At 46.6% G+C, this 17,304-nt stretch overlaps 1 protein-coding gene across 4 annotated transcripts in view; it reads right to left on the reverse strand.

The window, feature by feature from the left end:
• ZDHHC14 (zDHHC palmitoyltransferase 14) overlaps window positions 1-17,304 on the reverse strand; it is a 291,516-nt gene that overhangs the window by 261,241 nt on the left and 12,971 nt on the right. The gene's annotated exons all lie outside the window — the stretch shown is intronic.

Genomic DNA, 17,304 nt, shown 5'->3' on the forward strand with positions numbered 1-17,304 from the left:
ACTTTTGGGAGAGCACAAGGCGGGTAGGGGCAGAGAGAGGGGAACAGAGGATCCAAAGTGGGCTCTGGGCTGACTGGCTGACAGCAGTGGGCCCTATGTGGGGCTCGAACCCATGAACCGTGAGATCATAACCTGAGCCGAGGCAGATGCTAAAGTGACTGAGCCACCCAGGTACCTGTCGACTACCTACTTTCAGTGCCACCAGGAGAGCCCTCCCTTCCTCCCCAACTTTGCTTACTTAAACCCTTCTCACTCTTTGGATCTCGGGCCCTGGGGAAGCCTGCCCTGGCCTGTCCCCTGCAGGCAGATGAGATAGCCTCACTACACTCTCCTAACACGGTACACTTGGCTTTTATTAGAGTTCTTCATGGCTCTAATTTTACATTTTCTCATGTGACATTCTGGTTAATATCTTCACCCATCCCCACTCCTATGCACTTCCTACACCTCCCCATACAGGGAGAATAACGGACCGAGGAAAGCCTGCCCTGCAGCCTTGGAAATCCATCTCAATGTGTGTGTGTGTGTTGGAGGCCATGGCTCTTAGAGGGCCACCTAGTCAATGACTGAATGCAACAAAAATGCTAAGACAGACCTGTTCCTCTGGCTTTGTCTCAGGGACTCTGGCTTTGTCCCCTGACTTTGACTCAGGGACTCCCAAACAGCTTTGCCAAACCTCCCTGGACCACACGGGGTGCTTCCACACAAACTTCTCTCCCTCTCGTCTTCACCAGGGCTCGGGCCTGCATGGTCCAAAGGCCCTCCCCAAGTTCCCAGCTCCCTCTGCATTTTCTTTCCCATCAGGGCATTTCCCCTAACAAAACACTTGCACATCTGATCCCATTGCATTTGCTTCTCCAAAGACCCAAGGTAACAAAACCCTCAACCTATAAGCCCCATCAGTGCAGCGACTTTGTCTGTTTTGGTTCCCAGTTAATTTCTAACACCTAACGAAGTAATACTGAATGCACATTCGTGGGATAAATGAAGGAATCAATTAATACATCGATTTTGAAGGAATCTAGAATACAAACATCCAAAATCTCGTATTGATTTTACCCCCCCCGCCGCGTCCCACCCCCCTCCCCACCCCGCGTTTACTACGTGCCACCTGCATCTACATAAAATACTGAGAAAATTCTCCAGGAAGTCACTGAGTTAGGGCCCGTTCCCAAGTAATTGGCAGTGAAACCCAACCTGCTGGTCGCACTGCAACACGAGTGATGCGTTAACTTCTATGAAGGGTAAATAAGTACAGAAAGAAATGCATTGGATAACCTTTGTGGTGCCATTTCACACCGCCAGCGCCTGCTTGCCTTTCTAGAGAGCAAGGAACACGGTGGCATTTAATGGACAGAAAACCTATAACCCATAGCAAGACTGAGACGCTGCCACTGGTGGAGCCCTGAGTACAGGGACACAGTTTCTGGAGAAAGCCGGGAATAACTTGTGGGTAGAAAAGAGTTTTGAGGTTCCATGGAGACATGCTTTAGACAGAAAAAGACATTTTAGAAAATGCAGTGTAGAAAGCTTTTCAGCACCCACACATCCTTCCCACTAAGTATCTGAATGTGAGAAATTTTTGGCTGCCTTCTGACTTAAAAAGATGCTCTAAAAGGGAGATACCTAAAAAAGAAAAAGAAAACCATCCTGAGAGAACACTGTCTGTTGCTTCAGGTAATTTTAAAAGTACGAAGTAAGAAATTCCCCTTCCTGGGGCAAATTGTCTACGGCAGTGACATCACACCAGCGAGTAGCGGTAAAACAGAATCAGAGAAACTGTGGGCACCCATCAGCCGCCAGATGAAACGAGGAGGTGAGGAGAAGTGTGTTCATCGGCTTTCTCAATACATACAAATCTTTAGTGGCATCTCATGAGCAAAACTTCGGTATTTCAGAGAATTGTACTCTGCATGTTTGAGGTCCTAAAGATAAAGTCTTGACCTGACAGGCAGAGAGACCAGGAGAATCACCTCCTCCACGAGGGTCCCGCGTACCTACTGCTTCTACAAATATTTAATGAGTCTCCAGTATACACACGAGGCTCCATTCTCAGCATTTGCAAGGGCTTATCTCTCTCCCTCATTCACTGTCACCTTGCCTTCAAGGCTGTAATCCCTCGAGTCCGCTTCTACCTGTCATTCAGGAGTATGAACTAACCACCTTTCACTGTGGTGACAATCCAAAATAGTTTAACCTTACTGGCTCTCTCAAACACGCATGTTTGAAAGCTGTTCTATCTGTAGCCCTTCTTCTTCCCTATCGATCTTATTTTTCAAGTCTTGATACATACAGGTGCTCTCCTTGAAAGTGATTCCCAGAACTTCATGTCTGAGACCTGACACGTGGCCGTGCTCTGACTCGGAGCTGTGGATGTCCTTGGACTCTCTCTCCCCTCCCCCGATGAGCTGTGGTGATCTTCTTCACTCTCCAATTTACCAAAGTCATTGTAGCTGTATCAGCATTTCCACCTGAATCTCTAAGCTGAGGGAATTCCCATTCCAAAGGGTGTTTTAAATCTCATATCGCTGATAAACACTCAACAGACTTCAGACCCAAGGCCAATCTTCCTGCGCACCCCTCCCCCAACCCCAGCGCTGCCCGAGCCTCTGACAGGCGCCAGTCGCATACACATCCAAGGACTGTGCAGTGTGAACCAGCAGTTGCACATCACAGGCATCCAGAAAGTTCTTTCTAACTTTGTATTTTGAAGTAGTTACAGACTCAAAAAAAAAAAAGGTTGTAAAAACAGTGCAGAGAGTGTTCACCCTTTTCACTTCTCTCTTCTTTCCTTTTACTTTCCAACCTTAATCTTCTGTGCACAGATCTTATTTTCTGCGTAAGAAAGTAGCCATCGCTCAACTTGCGCCGGTAGTGACACCATACAAACCTAAAAGTCATTTGGCACAGCGCAATGAACTAAACCGCAGGCCTCAGCAACGTCGTACCCATGTGTGCATGCATTCCTATATCGGATATATCTTGTGTATAATTTTATGACATTTTATCACGTATATGACTAACCACGATACAGAACTGCCCCAGCAGCACAGTCACGCCCTACCTCCAGGTCCCTAACCCCTGGCAACCAGTGTCTGGTCTCCATCTCTACAATGCTGTCATTTTAAGAATCTTCCGTATGAGGGGCGCCTGGGTGGCTCAGTCAGTTAAGCATATGACTTTGGCTCAGGTCGTGATCTCACGGTTCGTAAGTTCGAACCCCGCATCAGACTCTGCACTGACAGTATGGAGCCTACTTGGGATTCTGTCTTTCTCTCCCGCCTCTCATAATAAATAAATAAACTTTAAAAAAAAAAAAAAGAATCGTACATATTAAATGGCATCATCCAGTATATAATCTTTGGAGATTGGCTTTTTTCACTCTTTGTCAGCTTTCAACAAACAGCATCTCCTGAACTGTATCACCCTCCTACCACCCAACCCAAGCCCGGGACTCTGATTCACTACATCTAACGTGGGTCCCCAAAGATGACATTTTAAAAAGCTTCCCAAAGAATCCTTATCAACTGTAGCGGACAGGCCACTGGCCTGGGCCCTTTCTTCCAGCCGATGGATGACAAGGAGTTAAAGATGGAATCGACTACCCTGCTCAAAGCAGGTGACAGTCGAGCCATTACATCTTTCATCTGCATATCCGACAGGGCTTCCAAGAGAACCGGGTGAGCCCGACATGGCAACTTCCTTATCAAGTTGCATTAACTCTTACTTCCTAGCCTGTTCTTTCTAAGGTGCCTGATAATCCAGTGTGTGATGAGTTGTTTGTTTGTTTTTCAACACTAGTTCTGCCTTGAAGATCTGCGAGCTTTTGTCCATAAATTCTTATTTTTGTCAAGTCGAACACACTACCACCAATGCAGTGAATTTCGGCAGACAAGCACCCCCTCTGCCCACGCAGCACCAAAGTGACGTGCCACTATCTGCCCTTATTTGCTTTCCTGTCTTCAGGCAAAGGTGGTGATGAAATAATACGTTACATCTCTTGCCTGCAGCCTGGCTGACCTTTGGGACACAGCATGACCCCAGACGGACATGAGAAACATGAGACATGCCAGTGGGCGCGGGCAGGCTCCCGGGCACAAGCAGAAGCCGCTGTGGAGCACTGCCTGGGAAGCACCGACCTGCCAGAGCCACTCCTGACAGGTGCTTGAACACCTTCCATAGCAGCTGCCGGGCAGGGGACACCATCACGCCCGTAGAGGAGGCGGAAAACCACAGGAAACCACACGGGCAGGGGCGGGCTGTGTTTGGCTCCCCACCGTACCTACCACTTGACCAACTGGTGCCCGATGAATACCTATCAAGGGAGCACTCGGGCCCCACGTCGAACACCTCCCCAGGAGAGAACAGGTCCCCCCGAGAACACCACCTGCCCCGCTCCTAAGGAAAGGAGCCGGAGGGAGCAGGGCTCACCGCGTGAGCCACGATGGGGGGACAACCGGCTGCTTCCTTGCCTCTGGAAGGCAGGTCCAATCAGAGCTTCCAGAACCAAATACCTGATGAAGGGTCACGTCAAAGCCACAGAGCTCCCAACCCCCGAGCCCCACCCAGCCCAGCCTCAGAAAGTGGCACCCGCACCCTCCTCCGTGTGGCTTCAACACACCGACTTGGCTGGGGACACAGAGGCAGAGAGTGTTAGCTGTTCCTCAAAACCGCTTGCCTCTTGTTATGTAATAACAAGGTCTAACGGGTCATGCAGAAGTGCGGGGCAAAGACTCATTTCCCAATTGCCTTTGCAGCTAGGTAGGACCATGACCTGCAAACAGGATACAAGTGGACGCCACGCAGCAGCTCTTAACGAGGCAGCCAGGGGCTCCTTTCTGCCCCTTTCTTTCTCCTCTCTGCTCCATCCTCATGCCTGGAACTCCAATGCAGCAGCCCACGCTCTGGCTGTCGCCTTGATCACAAGAGCAAGAGGAAGGGAAGGGTGAGCAGGGAGAAGCCCGGCTCTCTGAGGACCTTGTGGGACAAAGCCACCACGCCAGCCTGCACCGCCGACCTCTGACATTTTCTGTGGGAGGAAAACAAACTCTCATCTTGGTCAAGCCAGTGTTATTTGGGGGGTTGCTATCATCCACAACAAACCCAATCCCAGCTGAAACTGATGTCTAAAACAGACATACACCCCCACATATCACATCCGGCCAACAACATGACTTCATAAAGATCTGTCGTCATTACTACATCTGACTCCTTCTTGGGCCTATTTCTCCACTTGACCTTTATCATTTCTCAAACAAAGAGCTTCACATTTCCTAGCAACATGACAGCACTTGCAGGAGAATAGAGGACTCGCATAGAAACAACCTGCTTTCTGATCATTTGATCCCTGAGAAGCAAACGATGAGTTTACTTAGCCAGGTGGCCCACCCAACCCAAGTTTATTTGGCACTCACACATCACCCTAATCAACCCTGAAATAAATATGGACATGGGGACAGGCAAACAAGTGCCTGTCCCCATCAAGCTGTAATTAAATGAACACTTAGACACCTGCTTTTGCCTTTCTCGAAGGTGAAGGCATACCAATTTCATCACAATCACGTGGCCAACACATCAACAGTAATTTTCAACGAAGTCCACCTTTTTTTGGCTTTCACCTTAGGGCTGAGACATCTGTCTCCTCAGATGAAAAATGACGTGGTCTGGGCAGTGTAAAACAATTATTTGAGAAATTGAATTTCACAATGGGAAAAACACCAAGGGTTAATTTTCCTTATAGGATATTGCTGGGAAGTTTTCTTGCATCCAGTCAATTTTGGCTTAATGAAGGCCAGCAAAACCTAGGAAGAATATAAAATGGCTGGCCCTTTAACCAAACGACGCCTATAAGGTGGAGGGTTCCCTCGCCAGAGACCATCTGTAGGCTGTTGCCTGTACACACAGCCAGTACAGGGCAGGAGGAGGCAAGGCACCCCCCAGCCGGGGGGCGGGGGGAGGTGGGGCTTCAGGGCAGCCCAGACATGTGGAGCTAGTGGGCTGGGCTGGGGGCGGGGGGAAGGCGCTGAGGTCCACAAGGGTTGAGAACAGCTCTGCAGCCCCGTGGCCTGAGTTCACATCCTTGTTCTGCCACTTACTAGATGGGTGGCTGTGGTCTAGGTGCCCACCCTGAGCCACAAGAGCTGCCTACATTGTAGGGCCACTTGTTACAAGGACTAATGATAGATACCAAAATTCCTGGCCCATAATGGGTGCGCATTACACTTATGGAAATACTATTATATACCCAAGGCATTGCTAATCCAAGGTTGAGAATGGCACGGCTACAATGAAAAGCCAATACATACATTAATGCTTGATCCCCAAATAGCTGACAAGCAGGACTCTATCTCCTTTCTCCCTGCCTCCTTTTTTGAATGGCAGACAGGCACAGGCTCTTCTGCACTTCAGGCAGTTAGCTTGGTGGGGACTCAGCATTGCCAGAGATATGAAGAGACCAAAGGACTAGAGAAATATGAAGCAGGGCTACATATTCAGTTGCACAGTTTGTGCACTGAACCAGGGCATTACAATTAAGGGGCACTATTTACCTTGTAGACAACATGGAATTATGTCTTTATTTTGATAATTTTCCAACAGAGAGAAGTATCTTTGTTTTAATAAAAATATTTATATAATGACAATTATCTGACAGCTGGAGATAAACTATCTTGAAGAAGGAATGACTTTCTCAAATCTACACAAAGGTGCCATGTAAGCTAGTGATAGAGCAATCAGGACTCTGCTGGGGGACCCCTGGCTTGCAGAGATATTCCTTCTGAGTCTGGAAATGTGCCCTCTCCTAACTCAGCAGACCAAATTCCATCTAATTCTTGGAGCAAAATTATTCTGAAATCATATTCAACCAAAGGCATATTAATTCAGTGTCCTACACTGTCACCTTCATAAACTCAACATGATAACTATGATCCCACTTACAGCAATCACTGGGTCAGGAAGGACCAAACAGACACACGGGTCCCTTTGATTTTGGAATCTTTTCAACCTTCTTTCTCCTTCCCGTGCCACTCTCAGCGCCCTTCCCTCCTGGATCGCAGTCTCTGCACCACCACCACCACCACCACCACCCCCCCCACCTCATGCCGTCCCTAAACACAGCTTCCTGTTTAAAGCTTCAGGCCTGGTGAGAAAGTGATAAGCTAAATGCACACTCTGGAGCTGGTGTGATACACAATGTATTACCTCTCCCACTGGGAATTAATATTTAAAGGACCAGGACCTCAAAAGGACAAGGCTTAACTCAACAGAAGACACCAGGGTGGTATTATCCCAATTAGAAGGGGGAACAAAGAGGAAAAGATGGGGTGGTGGGGGTGGGGCTGGGGGACAGTTACCCAGAATTCTCAACTGATTCCCCATCTGAGACTTCATCTTCATGGAGCAGTGCACATCCCTCTCTGTCACACCGAATTACTACAGAATTGTGGCAAAATGTCTTTGACTATACAGTGCTTTATTTACAAGGCTGATCATCAAATCTAAGCCATGAACTATAGCCTCACTTGTAAAGTGAAAGTAATGCTAGACTGTTATCAAAAAACGGTCATTTATATTTGAGTAAATCATTGGTCAAAATTCAGTCCGTTAGGCAAATATGTGTGTTTGGTTATTAACAACACAACCTACGTTCATCATCATCATCATCACCATCCAGACTTCACGTTTGCTGACCAAATTTCCATACTCCAAAAGAAAAAAGAACATGAAAAAAAAACCTTTTTTTTAGGCTACTTGGGGAAGGTTTTGCACCGGATCTCAGTGATGCAAAAATGTTCCCAGATGGGTGTCTCTCCTGGTTTCATGCTTCTGGATTCAGACCCTAACATAATATATTCCTGAGCCGCTTAGAGTCTATTTTTAATGAGCCAGGAAAATAAATAAATCAAATGGGAGATTCGGCTTCCTCACTCTTCACACACCAAGGCTGGCCACCACTTCTGAAGGCACCGACTACTCGGAGAGAATCGATTCCTCACCCACTGCTTCTAATTGGCTTGTATATATCTTACTTTCTGAAATGTCAGCAGCGCATAAGGAATTCATTCATTAACTCTTAACTCCTTATGAGAATATCTATCAGGGGCTAAAGAGCATTTGAGGAAGAGGTGAGATACGAAGACGCAAACTAGAAAGTTACCTGATGGTATTTTCACAATTTTTCTGTAAATCGAAAACACCCTAAAATAAAAAGTGTATCTGAAAGTGAGCTACTGCCCCCTCCAGAGTGGACTCCACCGCTCACCGCTGGGGACGTGCCTGTGACGGGCACTTCCTTCACTTTCCGCCTACCTGTCTGCCTCACCTGGCCTTAGACTGAGCATTTATTTTAGAATAAAATCATGGTGGCGGTCAGAAACACTAGAAAATAAAAATAAAAGCAAGCTATCTAACCAAAGCAAAGGATCCAGAGAGTGTCTGTGAGCCAGGCACAGGGCTCAATGTTCCAGGTACCTTCCCTCCTTGGAACACTGCCAGGAAACTGCCAGAAGCTACTGTTGTCCCATTTTTAGATGAAAAAACGGAGGACCAGACAGCTGCACTTTTGAGGAAAACGGGGAGAGCCTCTCCCTAAAGCAAAACCACTAAGGCTGTCAGCACTGGAACACTTCTTAACAAAGCAACGCGTACTGAATAATGGCCCTGCTAATTAGCAGGACAGCACATAAACTTATTTTTAGGAAACACCCATTTGCCACTTCCAGGAGATACTTTTATGGACAAGACCCCTAAAGATCTATAACTGAACCTGTTTTCTCATGTGTAATGGGACTTATAGCAGTAACTGCTCCCGAGGCCTGTGAGGCTTAAGTAAGATGACGCACAACAGCCCTTAGCAGGCGGCCGGCCCTTATGGGCAGGCCACACTGGGGAATGTCCTCACGCTGCACGCTGCCCTGTGCTGTTTGTGCAGGGCACCTGTCCGGGCACGTGTTGGTGGTGGTCTGATGGGAGCCCAGGATGGGGATGATCTGCATGCCTGTAATGGGCATGCTGCCCTGCTTGGCCGCCTTTCATTCTCTGGTGGTTGACAGTGTATATGTTATGGTGTCACATTAGCTAATGAGATCATGCTTGCTAAACTAAGCTAAGCTAATGAGCTCTGCTTAGCTAATCAGCTCCAAAGAAATGAGCTTTCTTTTTTGGTGAACAGGCAGCCCCCAAAGTTAATTCCTACACTGGCTGTTTGAAATCGGGAATGCATTTCCCCACCGAAAACTGACAAACGAAGGGAGAGTTCTCAGGCCGGCCTCCTGTCCTTTTTATTCCTTAAGGAAGGGGACAGTAGTGCAGGTATTGTGGGTTCTGGGAGCTGTGGGTCCGTGGCACGGGGAAGAAAGAAATTCACTCTCCCAGGTGCAGGGGTTGGGTGAAGGTCAAAAGTGGAAGAAAAAAAATTAACGTCAGTGACTATTTCCTTGTAACCCAACTAAATGACCACAAGTTTCACCAAGTGTATTCCTCCAGTTCCTCACCTAGAAGCTTAAGTACTTTCATTACAGCTTGTGACAAATCAAAATGGTATGTGCTGCAAGGGACAAACCAAAGAAATTATGTTAAAACCCCTTTCCCATTCACAAGTGCTCCTTGGGAATTCTATTTGCATCTCCCTGTATATACTAAGACCCAAGGCCAAATCTATGAACTCCGGCGAAAACTGGCCTGACTTCTTTTTTAATTTTTTTTTATGTTTATTTATTTCTGAGACAGAGAGAGACAGAGCATGCGTGGGGGGAGGGGCAGAGAGAGGGGGAGACACGGAATCAGAGGCAGGCTCCAGGCTCCGAGCTGTCAGCACAGAGCCGGACACGGGGCTCGAACTCACAAACCGTGAGATCATGACCTGAGCCGAAGTCGGTCGCTCAACCGACTGAGCCACCCAGGTGCCTCGGCATGACTTTTTATTGTACGATGCAGCAAGCCCATCCAGAAAGTAATAGTATTATACGCACCGCCAGCCAGAGAGTATTAATACCTTCAAATGACAGAGGAAATAGCAATCTACTCATTACTTTCTTCCAGGAAGAAATAAAAGCTTAAAACAAGAAATGATCAGAAGAATTTTACATTGAAGACAAGTTGTGTTGACAGCTATGAGGATGAGAACATCACATTCCCTTTTGCTACCTGTGCTACCCTCCTTAGAAAAGACGTAGGGGCACCTGGGTGGCTCAGTCGGTTAAGCATCTGACTTTGGCTCAGGTCATGATCTCATGATTTGTGAGTTCGAGTCCCACATGAGGCTCATTGCTGTCATCACAGAGCCCATTTCAGATCCTCTGTCCCATTCTACTTTCTGCCCCTCCTATCCCTCAAAAATAAATAAAACATTTTTTTTTAATTTCAAAAGAGAAAAGCTAAACTTTCCTAAAATTATCAATTATACAGTTTATCATAAAATCAAGGGCTAGACTTACCTATCTTGATTCTACTCAAGACTCCCAAAGGGGCACCTGGGTGGCTCAGGTGGTTAAGCATCTGACTCTAGATTTCGGCTCAGGTCATGACATCACAGTTCATGAGTTTGAGCCCTGCATCAGGCTCTCTGCTGTCAGAGCCTGCTTTAGATCCTCTGTCTCCCCCTGTCTCTACCCCTCCCCTGCTTGCACTCTCTCTCTGTCTCTCTCAAAATAAGTAAGCTTAAAAAAAAAAAAAGGAAAAAGGAAGATGCACTGGGTAAGCCCCAGACAGGCCATCAAAAGCTGCACATTCTCAGGGCACCTGGGTGGCTCAGTCAGTTGAGCGTCTGACTTCAGCTCAGGTCATGATCTCACAATCTGTTAGTTCGAGCCCTGTATTGGGCTCTGTGCTGACAGCTCAGAGCCTGGAGCCTGCTTCAAATTCTGTGTCTCCCCCTCTCTCTGCCCCTCCCATCTCTCAAAAGTGAATAAATGTTAAAAAAAAAAAAAAAAGCCGTATGTTCTCACTGTCCATTTGCCGGTGTGCCTCTGTGTGACCGAAAGTCACCGAGCTTCCTGAGCCTGTTTCTTCACCTGTAAAATGGGGGAAATTTTACCCATTCTACCACTAGATGATCAAATGTAAGAGAAAAGGAATCCTGTGTAGAGCTAGCAACGTTCTAGAATACTGTCCTAGATTGACAAGAGTCAACACTAATCATGGAAAAAAAATCATTATTTTAAAAAACCACCTATTTTTACATGTTTTCATGCTTCTAAAAAAAGTTCTTGGAAGTCCATTATTTGAAACACCAGTGTTTCTATATGTCTTTGACCTCTATGTCTACACCTTGGGCTCCTGATCATGGTTATTTCATTGCCCCTTGTAGAAAGGCTTTAGCATGTGACGGAGAGCTAATGGAGCTAATGCAAACCCTGCATGTATGGGAACCTATCAGTAGATGTGCCTGGCTGGAAAAGCAGGTTTTGGTTGGCCCCTCCACTCAAGGGTATCATTTTAATGCAGTTCCAGAATCACTGATTCAGTACCCACTGTGTGCCACATACGGGTCCCAAATGCACAGGAGCCAAAGCACAGCAGGACAGGCCAGGGCTCAGTGAGCTCCCAGCCGGCGGATGAGAAAGGCATGCACAGCAAACGAAGGCACGCGGTGAGCGCCAGAGACACGGGACCAAGAGTGTCATTAGCACACAGCTGTGTCCACAACTGGGGTGTCGAGAAGGCTGCACGACACACGTATGCTTGAGTAAGACGAAGAAAGATGGGTTGTTGCACATCTCGTAGGTGTGCGTCTGGAAGTGAGGGAAGGAGTTCAGGCAGAAGACACACAGGGGTGAAGACGGGAGGTGTGGGGACCTGGCACCCGAGGGCAGCAGTGGTGTCTTGGCTGTCATGGGATGGCACAGTGTTCCTCCGTTTGTAGGTTGGGGGGGGGGGTGTCACTAAATCAAGGCAGTGGGCCAGAAGGATTTCTTAAGTGAAATATTCTAGGATGAAACAATAGAGTGACTAGAATAGAGCTCACTGCACATGAAGTGTCGCTTTATGAATCCATCTTAGTGAGTGTGTGTGCAAGTGTGTGTGTGGATGTGAGTGTATGCCTGTGTCGTGGGTCTCCATGAGGAACTGCTGGGTGTAAGTCATGCTCTGGTTTTAAAAAGCCGCTGTTCAGAGTGTGGGCTATGTAGGGGCTATGCAGTCATTGTCCCCAGTGCCGCCCTCCAGGAAGCACAGTGGTGACAGCGTGAGTGGAGACAACAGTGGCATTGGCATTCTCGTGCTGGGGTGGGTAGGACACAGACAAGGGCTCCAGGGCTGTGGCTGGCACTCTGGCTCTATCCCTACAACTCTCTAGGGTGAGACCTCGGCGAATTATCCCCAGGGCAGACCACACAATGGTTTAGGACATCAGTACAGCCTCAAGGGCATGAAAACGGAGGAAAGTATAGCTTCAGCGAGCCTGTTCAGAATTTTGCAATTGGAAGAAGGTGAGTTTTGTGTTTTACAACTTATTTTTGTATACAAGTTACATGTGGTGGTGGGGAAGGGGTTTGGCCATGGAGACTTCTTCATGTTCGTGGCTTTTGAAAGGGTTTAATCCAGCCCTGGTGGTAATGACACAACTGACTCCGAGCAAACCTCCCCTTGGACAGATGTCATCATTCCTGTCCCTTTGCAAAGCAGTCTGACCAGTGTTTGCTGGGGGCCCAACCCAGGCCTGCGTCTACAGTAGGGACGGTGTATGTGTGGCATCAGGATCAGGGCCATCCTGGCCAGCCTGGTCCCTGGGAGGGGTCCACAGAGAATGGGGAAGATCAGGCATAGCCTCAAAAAAAGCTGTGATGTGCAAAGAAATGTGCATGGGGGAGAGTCAATGTCTGGGTTAGCTCCAGCCCGGCAGAAAAGCCCAGCTCCAGTACTAGAAAGAGCGCGGAAGGCAGAGTTTCTGGCTCCAGACCTTTCTTCACAAAACCGTGAACCTTCCGGGGGCTCTGTTTTCTTCATATGAATGACAATAAGAAAAACTGCTTTTGTGCCTTTGAAACAAGAATCTTAAAAGGGGTGGGGTGCCTGGGTGGCTCAGTCGTTGAGTGTCCGACTTCAGCTCAGGTCATTATCTTACGGTTTGTGGGTTTGAGCCCCGGGTTGGGCTCTGTGCTGTCAGCATGGAGCCTGGAGCCTGCTTCGGATTCTGTGTCTCCCTCTCTCTTAGTCCCTCCCCCACTTGTGCTCTCTCTCTCTCTCTCTCTCAAAAAAATAAATAAACATTAAAAAAAAAAAAGAATGAGATCTAAGCCTGTCTGAAGAAAAGGCATAAACATACGATTACTCATGATGAATGTTGCAAGTGCCTTTATTTCTTATCTCATGGCACGGTGCTTATTCAGAGACTCGGAAAATGCCAACCGTGGCCCTGACAGGAGACCACAGCCTCTCCATGGGATATACAAAGAATCCCCAATACATGACACCTTGTGTTTGATATGCAGGACATGCTCAATGGGTACTTCTTGAGTAAAGGGAACAGAAATACTAGCAAAAGCAAAAGAGGGGTAAATATTTCATGGAGAAATATATGGGAAGAGTGTTGAGAAAAAAATAGATGGGCTGAAGGATGAGATGGAACCCTCGTTCACAAGGATGATGTCTCCTATCGGTCTAAGCGTGGGAATCAGGAGAGCATGGTCTGATCAAATGGTCTGGAAACAAACATTTTAGTTGCCCTCCAAAATACAGCATACATTCATAGATGTCTTCGTTAGTATTTTTTTTAATTTTCTTTTTTTTAATGTCTATTTATTTTTGAGAGACAGAGGGAGACATAGAATCGGAAGCAGGCTCCAGCCTCTGAGTCATCAGCACAGAGTCCAACATGGGGCTCGAACCCACGGACCACAAGACCATGATCTGGGCCACAGTCGGATGCTTAACCAACTGAGTCACCCAGGCGCCCCAATGTCTTAAGTATTTTGATCAATGTATTAGACAAGACACTTCAAGTAAAATCACTTTTCTGGGGGCACCTCAGTGTTTCAGTCAGTTAAGTGACTCTTCCTTTTGGCTCAGGTCATGATCTCACCGGGGCTAAGACTGAGCCCCGTGTCTGGTTCTGCATTGACAGTGCAGAGCCTGCTTGAAATTCTCTTTCTCTGTGTCTCTGTCTCTCTCTCTCTTTCTCCCTCTCTCTCTCTCTCTCTCAAAATAAGTAAATAAACATAAAAAACAATAATTTTCTTTGGAGGCTGAATGAACCTGACTGTGGATATTCTGGAAACAAGCAAACTATCTGCCACACCTGCCCTGCACGTGTATTGTGCACACAGTCAGAGCTCTCCTCTCTCCCCACCCCCCACCCCCGTCCCTGTGCTGGTCAGTGTAGCCACCGAGAGCAGCCTTACTGGTAGAGAATCATTATGACTAATGAAAAAAAATGTAAAATAAATAAGAATGACAATATTCGTTCCAAAATACAAGGAGAAATAGCTCAGTTTGATACAACCAACTGTGTTCCTATAAGACATCTCCACAGTTTTCCTGATTCAGAAGAAAGAATACTTCTTTAAGCTTTTTTCTAGAGCATCGCTAATTACTGCCATATTCTGTCCTTGGTGAAGACAGAGGCAGAAAACAATGGCAATTATAAAGTCTTTTTCGGGGGACAAAGGTCCATCTCATACTCAGAAGGGAATTTCATTAACGGTCAGGTTCAGCCTGATTCCCAGCCTTGCCTTCCCCTTTCTCCCCACAAATGCAGGCTGGCTCAGCAGGTCCTAAGATGCAGATCCAGAGGGGACAGAGCACCAACATCACCATCAGGGACTCTCCCCTGCCAGGAGGCTGCTGTGCTACCTTCACACGGTGTCCAGTCCCAGGAGCACATCCCTGCCCCAAACTCCTCAGGTTCCCCACACTTGAGGCTCTATTTTGTGACCCTCCAGGACTAGAGACTTGCCTGACACTTTTAGGTCCCTGGGGCTGCCCTGATCCCATCTGTGGCCTGCCAGATGGGATCCCTCTCTCCCTCTGCTGTTGGATTGTCCCCCTCCCCGCCCCGCGCCCGGGGGGGGGGGCCCACCAGGTAGCTGACGCAGCTGCAACAGGGAACTGTCACTAACTATAGTGGATGCTGCCATCTGCCATAGAGATTACCCCTCCCACCCCACCCTACTGTTTATTCTTTTTAGGACAGAAGCATTTGTTCTCCCAGCTACTGGACTGCTGGCATCTGTCAGCTTCCAGCCAAGTCCCTGTCAGGAAACCACCTGTAGCTGGAGAAAGACGTCCAGCCCAAGGTCTTGCCCCTTCCAGGGAACCCATGTCCAACTTGTAATCTACAGAACTGTCATATAATTACTGTGTGTGATTTTAAACCACTAACTATGCAGTAATCTGTTATGGCAGCAACAGAAAACTTATGCAGAGGAAAGAGAGAATGAGGAGAAAGGAAAACAGTTCCATTTATTTCTACACTTCAACTCTCCCTGTTGCGCGTGATCAGGGCTTGCAACCAGGAAAGCTTGAGATCTTTTTTGAAAACACCAACCAGGGTCAAGTCTGGGTGATGGGACCAAACCCATCCAACGCCCTAAAATCAAAAAGTTCGTACCCTCTTTAGAGTGGAGAGGAATATTAATCTCATGCTCTAGAGAACAGATCCATCGTTTCTTATATCATTATAACCATCCACAGCCAAGAGGCAAGAGAGTTCTGTAATGAATGAATGGGACACTTTGTTGCCATTTCAACTTTTAAATAAAAAATAGAACTTTAATAATTGTCTAGCTCAGTAAAGGAATATAACTTAAAAAAATAATACCTCTTACCTTTATTTTTTTATTTGAGCCAAAGAGACAATCCTGTATACAATGTTAATCCTGACTAAACAGTAATTTAATGACAAAGAATAGAGTTCTCTAACTTTCAGTATCTATTTATCTTTAAAAGACAAGACCATACCTTTTGAAATATCTGCACAAAATATGCATATAGCTAAAGGAATAGAAACAGAAACACAAAGTCAGTATGTCTCCTAAATAGAGTATAAACACCATTTAAATGTGTGTGTTGGGACCATTCCAGAATTTAATTTGCATGGGCTGCTACCTTAAAGATGAAGCAGGAAAATTTATACCAAGCTAGTAAGTGTGAGATCTGAGTAAAGAATTTTTCTCTCTGGTCAGAAAGACAAATAAACTATATATAGCTACAGAATTTAACTTGCCTTTGGCTTATATGTTCAAAAATGTACTCAAAATGGTACCATTCAAGATGCTAAACTGCATCGATTACATAACTTTGAGGCCCACTCGAAAGATCGGGTCACTGGGAGTCACTGGTTGTCTAGCTGCCCATCTCTGGGGCAGCATGGCTCTGCAGACATAAGGCGACCACAGGCTGTTACTGGAAAGGACTCAGTGGGTCAAAAGCATGGAGGGTAGGTAAGCCAGGTCCCCAGTCTCAATAACCCAGGGAAGAATGAGCATCCTAGTACACAACAGTCTTGAAGAGGAGTCCCTACCAGGGTCACGTTTCCAAATGAACCCTCTCCAAAGTCAACAGATGGATGGCTCTACACAGAGATCTCCAAGAATAGAGATCGTCATCTGTCACTCTTAATAAGTTGTAAGAAAAACAGACAGGTCTTAAAAACCAGATTTCAACAGTGTTGTGTACATTTACTTTTTCACAAAATGGGTGTGAGAGTCTATCACTATAAACATAACAAACACAACACAGAAGAAAATTTGAGAAAGGCGGCCGGGGCTGTGGTCCAGGCATGGGCTGATGAGGACCTACATCACTGAGCTCAAACCACTTTTCCAACAACAAAAAAAAAACACTTCTACCGAGGGTTAGACCCGGAATTTGGCACAATTGTGAATGCATTACTGAGTAGCAACTCCTTTCTCTCCTATTCAAGGACACGTCCAAATGGAAGTGGTGAGAAAAGCTAACCCTGATGCTACCATAAATTTTTAAAACTTCTCAAGCTACAGGGGTGCCTGGGTGGCTTAGTCGGTTAAGCGTCCAACTTTGGCCCCAGTCATAATCTCCTGGTTCATGGGTTCGAACTCTGCTTGGGATTCTCTCTCTCTCAAAATAAATAAATAAACTTAAAAAAAAAAAAAAGACCTCTCAAGTTATAGCACTATAACTTTAGTGTTGTGAGTCACGCAGTAATTGCTGCATACTCCAAAATAGTCTCAACACTTCATTTGAGATTTTCTGGTAGTTAAGCTTTCCAGTCTACTAAACCTCTCCAAAAGGTAATGGCTTAAAACAATAACACTTCTGTCCACAAATCTGCAATGTGGAGAGAACGTGGCAGGAATAGTTCATGCCTACTCCATGTGGCTTCCGCTGGGG

This window comes from Herpailurus yagouaroundi, unplaced genomic scaffold (genome assembly GCF_014898765.1).
Source record: "Herpailurus yagouaroundi ecotype Mexico unplaced genomic scaffold, PumYag 198, whole genome shotgun sequence".
In the NCBI taxonomy this organism is placed as follows: Eukaryota; Metazoa; Chordata; class Mammalia; order Carnivora; family Felidae; genus Herpailurus; species Herpailurus yagouaroundi.